Raw genomic sequence first — 11980 nt, forward strand, 5'->3', positions numbered from 1 at the left:
ACAAGTTGGATTTTTTAAAAAAATCTTTCGCCTGTCATGGTTCTTCCAGGATTCCATTTCATCTCATTTATGAATTTATTAAATCTGAACATTGTACTTTTCTTAGCACTGCTGAAGATTTTTGTTTCTCCTGCCTTGAAACTAAATCCTGATTGGGTATGGAAAGCTCAGATCTCAGTTCTGCAATTGCTGTAGGGCTGACCACAATTGTTTACATGCTTCCCTGCAAGTCCTTTAAAAAAAAACGAAGAGACAGTTAACGTAACAAGGAGAAGGAAAACACTGCAGCCCCTGTCACGTAAGAATCCAGTGCTGGTGATAGTTTTCCAGAACAGAGTGGCTGCTGGATAGGCACGTGTCAGAGAATATGCTTTTAGAAACCTACAACACTCTATTTGTGACATGTGCTGCATAAATCAAGCAGATGACGAATTACATCAAATAACATTTTAAAGAAGAGGAAGGAGGAGGAGTGCATCCTCTCCCCAGTAAAGTGAACTAGGTGCAGTTACACTGTTGTCTTCTTGAGTAGCTGTTTTGGGTTGCCTAATAGCTACTAACTTCATGCACCCCTCCACAACTGCAGTAATGCAGGTTTAAAAATAAAGATCATGTGGTTATTTATGGCCAAGCAGAGGTGGAGGTTATGCAGTGAAAAATAGCTGTGCGAGAGAACCTACAATGAGCTTTTGGCCTACAATGTCTCTCCCATACAGCACACAAGAGGAAGCAGCCGGGGGGGACCGGCGGGCGGGGGGGACAGACAGGACGTTACAAAATAGCTTATTTTTACTCTTAGTAGTAAGGATTAAAATTGAGTAGCATGAAGAAGCTGTAATCCCGTGTGTGTGTGTGTGTGTGTGTGTGTCTCGATCATAAAAGTGACCTGAGAAGAAAACAGAACAAAAACAGGGGGGGGGGGGAATGAGAAGAACTAGATGGGGATGGATCATATTAATTCTGTGCTTGGTGAAGTTTAATTCTGTGTTTACTGATGGGATAATTTTCAGATGGAAAAAAGATTAATTTCTGTTCCTGAAAAGAAACTGGGTTGAGAAATCTGGCTAGTTCCTGTGTCTATTTGTTCTGGTAATTGGTTTAATGAGCAACAGCTTCATGGTTTCATTGTTTCTTTTTCTATCTGGGGAGGGGGTCTTCCTTCACTGCTTTAGTGGTATCTGGCACTGTCCTTTTGGGGATGTACTTCTAAGAGGCAGGATGCAAGTTTGGCACTGATTTTTTTACTACCTTTCTGGGGGGCATGTGACCTTTCCTTAAATCTGGATGATTTCCTTAGGATATCTTGTGAGATGAGTGAGACCAGCAGGTACCTTTAAGTGGTGCAAATGGATCTAAGGATTGCTTTTCCTGGGTGTGCTTTTTCTAGAGAGCTTAAATGACCTTCCTGCTAAAGGGTTTCACTTTATGAGCAAGAGTTGGCTGCTGATAGTTATCATTGCATTTTAACTATTTTAATTCCTCAAGGTGCTCTGGCACCCTGCCTGATTTGTAACTCCAGCTTGCAGGTATTTTTAATCTAATGATTGGTATTTAGGGCAGATTTTTGCAAGCAAAGAAGCTTTTTGTATTTTTGTACAAGTAATCCTTGATTTACAGCAGTTCATTTAGTGACCATTCAAAGTTACAATGGCACTGAAAAAAGTGACTTATGACTGTTTTTCACACTTACAACTGTTGCAGCATCCCCACTGTCATGAGAAGCCAGGCAAGAACAAGCGCCCCTTGATGTGAGTGACGTCGAGTCGGCCATGCCCACACAGTCACATGATCACCAAGACACACCCACCAACTAAGCCACGTCCACAGAACCAGTTGTTAAAATTTTGAATCCCACCCCTGAGTAAAATGCTCATTGAGATTGATTCAGGTGCCAAGTACCCAAAATTAGGATTAAAAACAATTGTTCCCTATCCATTTTGCAAGAACAAGAGTTATATAGTTACTTCTGAAAATGATGGGGCAAAATTTACAAAATTTTAATCTTGTTTGGAACAAGCACAAGATTAAGGTGGTAATGAAAGGTTGCATGTCCATCAATGAACAGCGAAAGCAAGTTTCTATGGGAAACCCATCAGGATTTATTGGGTGAAACCGGCAATCTATCTGAAAATAAACAAATCTCTCGGACCAGATGGGGTTTTGGTTAAATATTCTTAATATTGGAAGGTATGATATTTGTGGTCAATATTTCAGATTAATACTTATAACAACATCAAACCCAAATATATGGAATGAAGCAAGGATTTAATTATTATCCCAGAACTGCACTTGTGGGATGATTTGCTTTTTTGGACTTTTTATCGTTAAATCGGAACTGTGAAATCTTATTATTGTAGCTAACTGCCTGAAAAGATTAAATATATATACACAGAGAATATAACCAACCATTTTATTACACATAGATTATTATCAGATAAGACCTGCTATTTATGAATTAAATGAAATTAGTTAATAAAAGTTAACCCTGAAAAGTTTATTAATGTAAAGGTTTGGCCATGTTGGCTAGGAGTTATTGGCATTGCAGTTTCATTAATTCTAGTGGCGCATCAGATTGGCGAATACCAAATCCTTGCAAGAAACTACAGTAGATCCCAATCCATGCAACAGATAATAGTAGACAAAAATTATAAAATATTTTTGTAATGTAGTAAACTACATCATCAAACAAACCTACTCATAATTCTCATTCAGAGCACAAACGACCAAGTTCAAATTATTCTACTTCTGACACATTATGTGATGATCCAGCTCTCTGGAGAAGGTTCTACAGTAATGCTGTGGAAAGGTAGAAGGAAAAAGAAGAAGAGGTGGATGGATTGAGTTATAGTGGCAATGATTGCACCATTGGAAGAGCTGAAAGATCAGGTTAGGGTCAGGTAATCATGGAGAAAGTCTCTCTTTGTGACTAGTAAGAGTTGATAACCTCTTGATGGCATGTAACCTCATGACCGACTTTGGCCATCTATTTATTAGATCCATGATTCTCCTGGTTGGCAAAGGCCTCCTGGGAAGTGACAGGAGGGTGGGTTCTAGTGGTGGTGATTTCTTCCTTGAAAGAAGAGATTGTTCCCTTCATCTTTTAAAATGGTGTTGGTTCCCTAACCTCAATCATGCTGGGCAATTTTCTTCCACTATCCAACCTTTATTTTTTAGGCAAGTTTATAAGAAAGTGTCACATAACAGCTTCAAGGGATCCTGAATGAAGTGGATTATCAGTCTTACTTTCAGGCCAAGATATGGAACTTAAACAGCATTAAAGATGAAATGTTTCTACTACAGAATAACATTTTAGGCACAAATAGTGAACAGAAATGGAACTGGATACTCTGAAATTAAGGATCATGTCTTTTACTACTCAGGATATGAAAACCAGTGGAAAGAAATCAGCAAAGACAATACTTGGATATATAATGCCATTAATGACTAGATAATATCAATTAGATTTTGCAGACAACTCTCTCATATGCTCCATTATCCAAAGTCATACTCTAACCATTGATGCAGAAGAAGAGGAGACTGATGAGTTTTATGGCCAAGCTCAATCCAAAGTTGATAGGATATGCAGTCTGTTTGTGGTTGGATACCGGAATGCCAACATTACATATTTTAAGAGGGTTTGAATATATAGTTTGGGTTATATGGCCTAGGAATCAGGAATGAATCAAGAGAATGACTTATCGGTTTCTGCCAATCTGATGATTTCTTCATTGCTAACAAAACCTTCAAATAAGCAGAATAAAATGTACAGTGTATTACCAAGCAGAGCACACAAAATTGAAATGTATTGTATTATTCATACAAGTACATTGAAGAGTTCAGATAGCAAGGTGTGATCAGGGGCTGACTCTGGAACAGATTGAAATGTATGTTCTTATATAAGTTCCTAGTTCCAAGTTAACCTAAAGCAGCAGAAGAAAACCAACCAGTTTTCATCCTATGATCTTGAGCATGTACCCCCATCCTTTCCAGGACAAAACATCTGTAACTGTTTTGAAGTCTTTTATCAATGTTGTTAATAAAATATCAGAGGAACCGCTGGAAATGATTCTACATCTCTATCAAATCTCTGTTTAGCAGCTAGACATCCCAATTCCTGATTCTTCCAATTACCCTACTTCTTACCCAGAAGGCTGATTTGACAAAGTCATTACAATTACACTTACCATACTTTCAAGATCTAATTAGATTTTGGAAGTCTACGCTCTGTTCCTCCATCCTGGGGGAAATTATTTTACTGCTGCCCTTGTCTCTCATTTGAAGGGAGGCTTGTACCATCAATAACAATAATTTCCTAGCGTCCCAGTCCAATTCACGGCCATCTCCCCACATTCAAGCAGTTCACCCTGATGAGTTCTTCATTGCCAATAAATAAATCTTCTTTCTCAGTTCTTGAGTAACCTATAAATCCAATTTTAATTCACCGTTCAGTTCTTGCCTCCAATTTTGGAGAAGAAACCCCTTACCAATTTCCCCCACTAACAACAATTAGTACTGTAGAGATTTTATTCAGATTTTCTCCTCTGTACCGTTGAACCCAACACTCAAAAGAATAACCACTGATCTGCAAACAAATCAGTATGGTCAGCAGAGATTACTGAATCACACAGCGTTCTATTTTTAGAGCTGTGTCGTTTTCTGACTTTTTAGGAAGGCTTTCACATTTCAAAGAAGGATTCTATGTGGCCCATCTGCATTTTTAAACAAATACCACAATAGCTGCATAAGCAAAACCTTACTGTCTCATATGGAAAAGCTCTCCCTGCTAATTCCTGATGAAAAGCAGCAGGCGGAGGAGTGATTTTCTTTTTCTTTCTCTCAATGAGAATCTGTTAGAAGATGGCATATCAATGTTTCCGCTGATGTAGGAATTTGCCTAACTTGGTACCAGAGGTGGTATTCAGGTTCTGACCAGTTCTGGAGAACCAGTAGTAGAAAGTTTGGGTAGTTCAGAGAACTGGCAAATACCACCTCTGACTGGAGATTTTACAGTATCCTTCTGCCACGCCCACCAAGCCACACCCACAGAACCGATAGTAAAATTTTTTGAATCCCATCACTGATTGGTACCCTGTGGATATATTAGCCTAGAATTCCTAGCAACTTTAGCTAGCACTGAACAGAGAGCACCAGAATAGAAGACCAACATTATTTCCTACCTACTTTTAGTTTACCTGGTTTCCAGAAAATTTTATTCAGGGAAAATTTGGTAGTTAGCAATAGCAATAGCACTTAGACTTATATACCGCTTCTTAGTGCTTTACAGCCCTCTGTAAGGGGTTCACCAAGTCAGCATATTGCCCTCAACAATCTGGGTCCTCTTTTTACCAACCAAAGGATGAAAGGCTGAGTCAACCTTGAGCTGGTTAGGATCAAACTCCTGGAGTGAGCAGTGAGTTAGCCTGCAATACTGCATTCTAACCACTGTGCCACCATAACTGTTACAACATTATAAAATCACAAAATATATTTCTCAGCAGAGGTGGTATTCAGCAGGTTCTGACCAGTTCTGGAGAACCGGTAGCGGAAATTTTGAGTAGCTTGGAAAACCAGCAAATACCACCTCTGAATGGCTCCTCCCCCATCTATTCTCTGCCTCCCGAGTCCCAGCTGATGGGCTGGGTCTTCTTGTGTTGCCCTGCACAGGAGAACAGAGCTGGAAAGCAGGTTAGCAGGATGGGGAGGGAATGGGATTTTGTAGTAACCTTCCCCCAGGAGTGGGGAGGAAATGGAAATTTTACAGTATCCTTCCCCTGCCATGGCAATCAAGCCATGCCCACAGAACCAGTAGTAAAAAAAAATTGAATCCCACCACTGTTTCTCTGGGTATGTCTCTTAGGAGGAAAAGATAAATAAGCAAGAACCCAAGGCCCCAAATATTGATATTTCTACATGGGCATGTATGTTGGTTTCTATACCTTAAAGGTAAGAGCCAGTTTAATGTTGTGGTTAAGACATCAGGCTAGAAGGAGGAATACTGTGAGTTCTACCTCTTTCCTAGGCACAAAGCCAGGTGGGTGTTTTGAGTAAATCTCTCACTTTCAGCCCTAGGAAGGAGGCAATAGCAAACCAGTTCTGAAAAACCTTGCCAAGAAAACTGCGGGGACTTGTCTCTCAGAATTGGACAAAACTGAACGGAAGGGGAAAAAAATATTCTATGTCCTCATCTTCAATTTAGCTCCGGGTAACTGCTCCCATGCCAGGTTTATCAGCGTTAACAGATTTACTAGCTATCTGAAACCTAGTTACTATTCAGAACGTTCTCGTCTAGGCAGAGTCAACATATTTTTATCACATACTGTAGATTACCATAGAGAAAAAAATATTTACATAATTTCCATTCATTATTTCAATGGCACCTTTTCAATACCCTGAGCGGCACTGTGTTTAAAGTGCAGCATTTTAGGGAAACTCTGCCCACACCCTGGAGTTTGATCCTGACAGGGGCTCCAGGTTGGTTCAGCCTTCCAGCCTTCCAAAGTCAGCAAAATGACCCAGATTGTTGGGGGCAATATGCTGACGTAAACTGCCCAAAGAGTGCTGTAAAATGCTATGAGGTCATATAAAAGCCTAAATGCTATTGCTATTGCTAATACCACACTAACACCACTAAACACTAAAAGATAAGACAGACTCATTTGGTTTGGCTTAATATGAAAGACATTACCCAACCATGGTTATTAATAAGCAATATTTAGGACTCGGTGCCTTGTGCAAAGCCAACCAATTCTTATGGCATCAACCCACCTTATGGTAACATGGGTGGCTGATAAATGTTATAAATAAATAAAATATAAATAAATAAATTTCTGGTTATTACAATATCTGCCCCTATTCAGTCAGAATATCATGCTTTTCTAGATGACTTCTGGTGGATTTACTTACTTACTTACTTACTTACTTACTTACTATGTTGCACATTTCACTATCCAGGTAAAATTAGGATAGGGAAGCAACACCCTATTAATTCTGCTTGCTATCTCAATGGTATCCTGGATTGCTGCAAGGATTGGAAGTTCAGGCTCTGTTCTGCAGGAGTTCTCTTCCTTCCTAAGAGGGCAGATCCAGTTAGTGGAAGCATGGTGAGAGGTTGAGCCTACAATCCTCTGCATTGGTGATGCTGCAGAAGTTTCCCCTATCTATGTAAATAGGAATAGCAATAGCACTTAGACTTATATACCGCTTTACAGTGCTTTACAGCCCTCTCTAAGTCATTGACAGAGTCAGCATATTGCCCACAACGCTGCACTGATGATGTTACCTTGTTAGTGAAACATCTGCAAGAAAACAAGCAAGCTCAGAGAACACCAAGGACTCCTCATTTCAACCTTGAGCTACATTCCTTTATTGGTGCCCCCAACAATATGGGTCCTCATTTTACCAACCTCGGAAGGATGGAAGACTGAGTCAACCTTGAGCCAGTAAGGATCGAACTCCTGGTAGTGGGCAGAGTTAGCCTGCAATACTGCATTCTAACCACTGCAGCACCATGGCCCCAATAAAGCCACTGAGGGAGGGCATCTGCTGACTCAGGGTCAGGCAGCTGTCTGTCTAAACATAGGCCAAGATAGAGATGGGGTTAAGATTCTGCCCTTAGGCTTCAAGGCTGCGGATGGCCTAAATGGGGAGAACTTGGTTTAGAGCAGGGGTCTCAAACACAATTTACCTGGGGGCCGCTGGAGGCAGAGTCTAGGTGAGGCTGGGCCGCACGTAGAAGTGTTTAGCCAGCTAGCGACGCATGGAGAACGCACTATTATACTTTCATATCACGGTGGGGGCCACAGGATATCATCCTGCGGGCCGCAATTGGCCCGTGGGCTGCGAGAATGAGACCTCTGGTTTAGAGTTAATCTCAGCAAGATGGTTTTCAATGCAGAGGTCTTTTTTATTCTGGATAGATTCTGTCTATGGCTCTGGATGAGATTATGCTCCCTCAAATAGATTTTTAAAAATTGATTCTATGCCATTAAGTTAATATTAAGCCTTAGAGACTCCCCAGAGAGATTTTTCTCCAAGACCTCTATTTAGAGGTGGCTTTTAAGGTGAGGAAACTCAGTTCTGCTTGAAGGAAATAAGGAGTAATTGTATCTCAGAATGTTTTCATTGAGATTTATCTTGTGTCCCAATTATGAAGTTTCCTGCGATCAGGAGGCTTTTCTGACAGTCCATTCGTGCTCTGACCGCCATGTACCTTTCACTCACTGCCCTGGAACTCTCCCTGAAGTTCACCTGGAAACTGCAAGTGGTCCTGAAAATAATACCTCAAGCAGTTAGGGATCGAAAATAATGTAGTATGTTATGCTCTGCTTTGAGAACTTCCCTGTCTACTGGTTTGCTTCCAGGTGCAATCCAACGCACAGATTATCACCTTTAGATCCATCCATAGTTAGGACCTGAACAGTTGAAAGACTGTCTTCCCTATTGGTGTGTGCCTATTTTTTGAAATCTGGAAAAGGGGGCTTCCTCAGAATTCCTACTTTTAAGGATTGTTACTTTCAGGGATCCAGATCAAGCCTTGTAAAATTCTGTTCTCTTTCTCAGGAAAAAGTTATCAGATGCCACCCGACTCTGTTAGTTTTTCATAAAGCCATTGTTTCAGCAAGTCTGTAGATCCTGAAGGGTTAGTCTTGTCTCTCCATATACATTATTGTGTATATGGATTATAGTTATTCCTTGTCACTGGGAAATGCAGCTGTTACATTATGTTCTTGTTTTTAATATTACTAATGCTTTGGTGGTCTTACGTCTCTCATATATGAACTGGCTGCCTTATAAGCTTGGTAAAATTAATTAATTACATGCAAACTATAGTGAAGCAAATGATAGTTCATAGCATAATAAGGCAATTTTATTTCCCCCAGTATCACACAAGAGAAGATTGCCTTATTGGAAGCGTGTTACATGTCAACTTCCACAATTCCTAGACAGCATTAACCTGAACCTTCATAACAATATAATGCAAAAAGGATCAAATATACTTAAATGTTATTATTATTATTCACACCTTATTTGTATTTAGCAAAAGGCAATCACTACATATTGTTAGATATTCAAGCTATGTAAAGGTTAAAGTAAAATGGCCCTATCTGTAACTGTGTTTAATTACAATAAAATCTAGACCTCTTTACTTGCTATTTTTTTTCACCAACTCAAATAAAATAATATCTGAGTAGCCAAACAACAAATCATAAATTATGCAAGACTTCACCAGTATGAAGTGGAAGCATCAGCTAGTTATTATTATTTACTATTACTATTATTTACTATTACTATTATTTGTTTTTAGCTGCATATAATCTAGAAGAATGTAGTTTTATAGAGTGCTACAAGCAGAGCAAAACAAGCACTATAGCTTAAGCAGGTCAATGCACAGTGGCTGTACTCCATTAGAATCAAAAGATAGTTTAGCAAATAGTTTCTCAGCTGTATCCAGTTTCTGGATCTTTCAGGAGATACATCTAGATATCCAGAGGCTGGCTCTGGATTTGTCTTCAAAGTTATTGATGCAGCTTCACTTATATAGAAGTAAAATAGAATATAAGAATGACAGGGAAGCATCTCTTTATATGTCCCGATTAATTCCTATGCTCTGATCTACTTTTTCCTTTGTTACCAAAACCTTAAGAGAATGCAAGGAATGTGGTGTAATCTTTTTCTTTGGAAGCAGTTCAGTACTTCTCTCCTTCCACAAAAGGAGAAGCAATTCTGTCTGCGATCTTTCCAGAGCTACTTCATGCATAATTAAGATAGTTTAGATACCTAAAGAGACAATGGAAGGCTCTTGACTTCTATAAGGCAAAGCATTTTGTTGCAATATTCCATGTCAAACCTTTGTTATGCTCTCCTTGGAATCAATCCACAAAAACCTTTCCTTCCCCAGCCATGACAGATGTTTGCTTACCTGGTGACAAGGGACTCACAGAAAGGCTCCTATGTATGAATTGTCTGCTTCGGTTCAGCATTTAACAGCAGGTCTGACCCAACCAATCTGCTGATCTAGAAAGAGTTGACTGAATAGACTGACTCATCTATGGAGAGAGAGAGAGACAAAGAGAGAGAGAGAGAGAGACAGAGACAGAGACAGAGACAGAGGCAGAAAAAAACAGAGACAGAGAAGAAGCAAGGAGGAAGACCCTGTCTACATATTTTACTTCTGGGTTCTCTTAGAACATATGTTAAGACATTGCTTTATAACTACCAGGCAGGTTTCTTCTATGTAGACAATTGAAATGGGAACAGTGAGACAAGTCTATTGGGGCTTGCAACATTTATGCCTGGTGAATAACTTAATACTGAAATGATAGCTGGGATTGGCCCTTAGTTCTGAAGGAGAGTTGTTCACTATCTGTAGACTGCAGACAAAGAATAAATTATGGCTTATTGAGTTGCAGGGGGAAAAAAAGCTATTGGCCTTCTTCCCCTGTTTTCTGAGTAATCATGTGTCCAAGCAAGCCACATCAAATCATGTTATCATTGCTCAAACCTCTTTGGTTTAAAATGGAAAGTGTCATTAGTCACTACAGCCAACAAAAGACATCAAACAGATGGGCACTGACCTACCACAACAAATGAATCATTCTGATCTGTTCCCCAGACACACGCTCTTGCCTCTGTACCTGAGAGCATTCAAAAGACACCATTTGGGCAGGTAGGAACCACTCTGGATTTCAGTAAAAGGCAATGCAGAAAATTCTATACAAAGTAAGTGACCATGTGAATATTGATTAGATACTGTACTTATATCAAGGAAATCCAGATTCAGGATTTCTGTTGTTAGCTAAATAGTTACACTTAGACCTGTTACTATATCTCAGCTGCAAGGAGGAATGATATGCTAATGTTGTTTGGAAAAAGCTCTTTGGTCCAAAGTGCTTTGGACAACTTTGGAGTTTGGACAAAGTTCCATGGCAAAGTTTTTTTTGGACAAAGAACAGATATTGCCTCATTAATGTCATAAGAGAAAAGAAGAGGAAAGTTAACATCTGTTAGACTCCAAACCAATTTTCTGCGATGGGATACTTTGGACCCCAACAGATTTTACGTTTTAATCAAATTTGCCCAGGAGGTCTTCCAACCTTCAAGAGAGCTTTTCAAGACACACAGCAGGAAAGTCTAGTGATTCTCTCTACATTTTCTCTCTGGCACTGAGCATCCTTAGCTCTAACACTGAAGAAATAAAGGCCGAGGTATTTCCTGCAAGGAAAGAAATGGGTTTCTGAATTCTTCCTCTGGAGTCGTGGTATTCTAAGTAACCCCAAAGAAGAAAATTTAATGAATCATTTAGCCTCTGGGTTTCTGCCCAAGGATTGTTGCATTGCCATTTATGATATGTGACATGGAATCTGGCTCAATGTCCAAAGAAGTTAATCTTTATATATTTTTTCAATTATTTCTTATGAAACTTCTAACAATTTTAGATTGTTATCTGGTTGTTAAACGTTTTCTGGGAATATTACTATTTTATTTCATTATCATTTTTGTGATAATTGCTAAGCAAAGTAATCATGTTTTGACAGTATTTTGATTTGGAAGGTCTGGGTTTTGAAATATTTTGAATCAGACATTAACTCCCTATGTAGTGAATTGGGCCAGATATTTCCATCACTTTCCTTTGTCTTGTCTGCTTCTTCTTATTTTCTTTTTCTTTTTTTACATGTACATAAATGTCAGACCACAAAAGCAATACAACTCAGGTTTGTTTGGTGTTTTCTGCAGGTGTGGCTTCCGTAGCACAAAAATCCTGCCCTGAATTACCTCCTACAAAAGCAGTTAGCCATTTCCTCCTGCTCATACAAAAACTCATACAAAAACAGCAATCACCTCTGGACCAAGGCAGGGCATTTAATAGGTTTATTTCACTATGCCGTTTTTAGATACCATTCTGTCCCTTTTCCTCTGCTTCGTTTTTTAGGCCTGCCTGAAAATATAAATAATGGCCAGTTATTTGTGGTCAGCAAATCAG

At 39.4% G+C, this 11980-nt stretch overlaps 1 protein-coding gene across 1 annotated transcript in view; it reads right to left on the reverse strand.

Moving 5' to 3' along the window:
- The window catches only part of FGF1 (fibroblast growth factor 1), a 32291-nt gene extending 22253 nt beyond the window's left edge, over positions 1 to 10038 (reverse strand). The window contains exon 1 of the mRNA XM_087955390.1: positions 9920 to 10038. The gene's annotated coding sequence lies outside the window, so the exon portion shown is untranslated. The remainder of the gene's footprint in view (positions 1 to 9919) is intronic.
- Positions 10039 to 11980: the final 1942 nt, after the last annotated feature.

This window comes from Notechis scutatus, chromosome 2 (assembly GCF_049901735.1).
Source record: "Notechis scutatus isolate UNSWTSFEM ecotype Mainland chromosome 2, rNotScu1.2, whole genome shotgun sequence".
NCBI lineage: Eukaryota > Metazoa > Chordata > Lepidosauria > Squamata > Elapidae > Notechis > Notechis scutatus.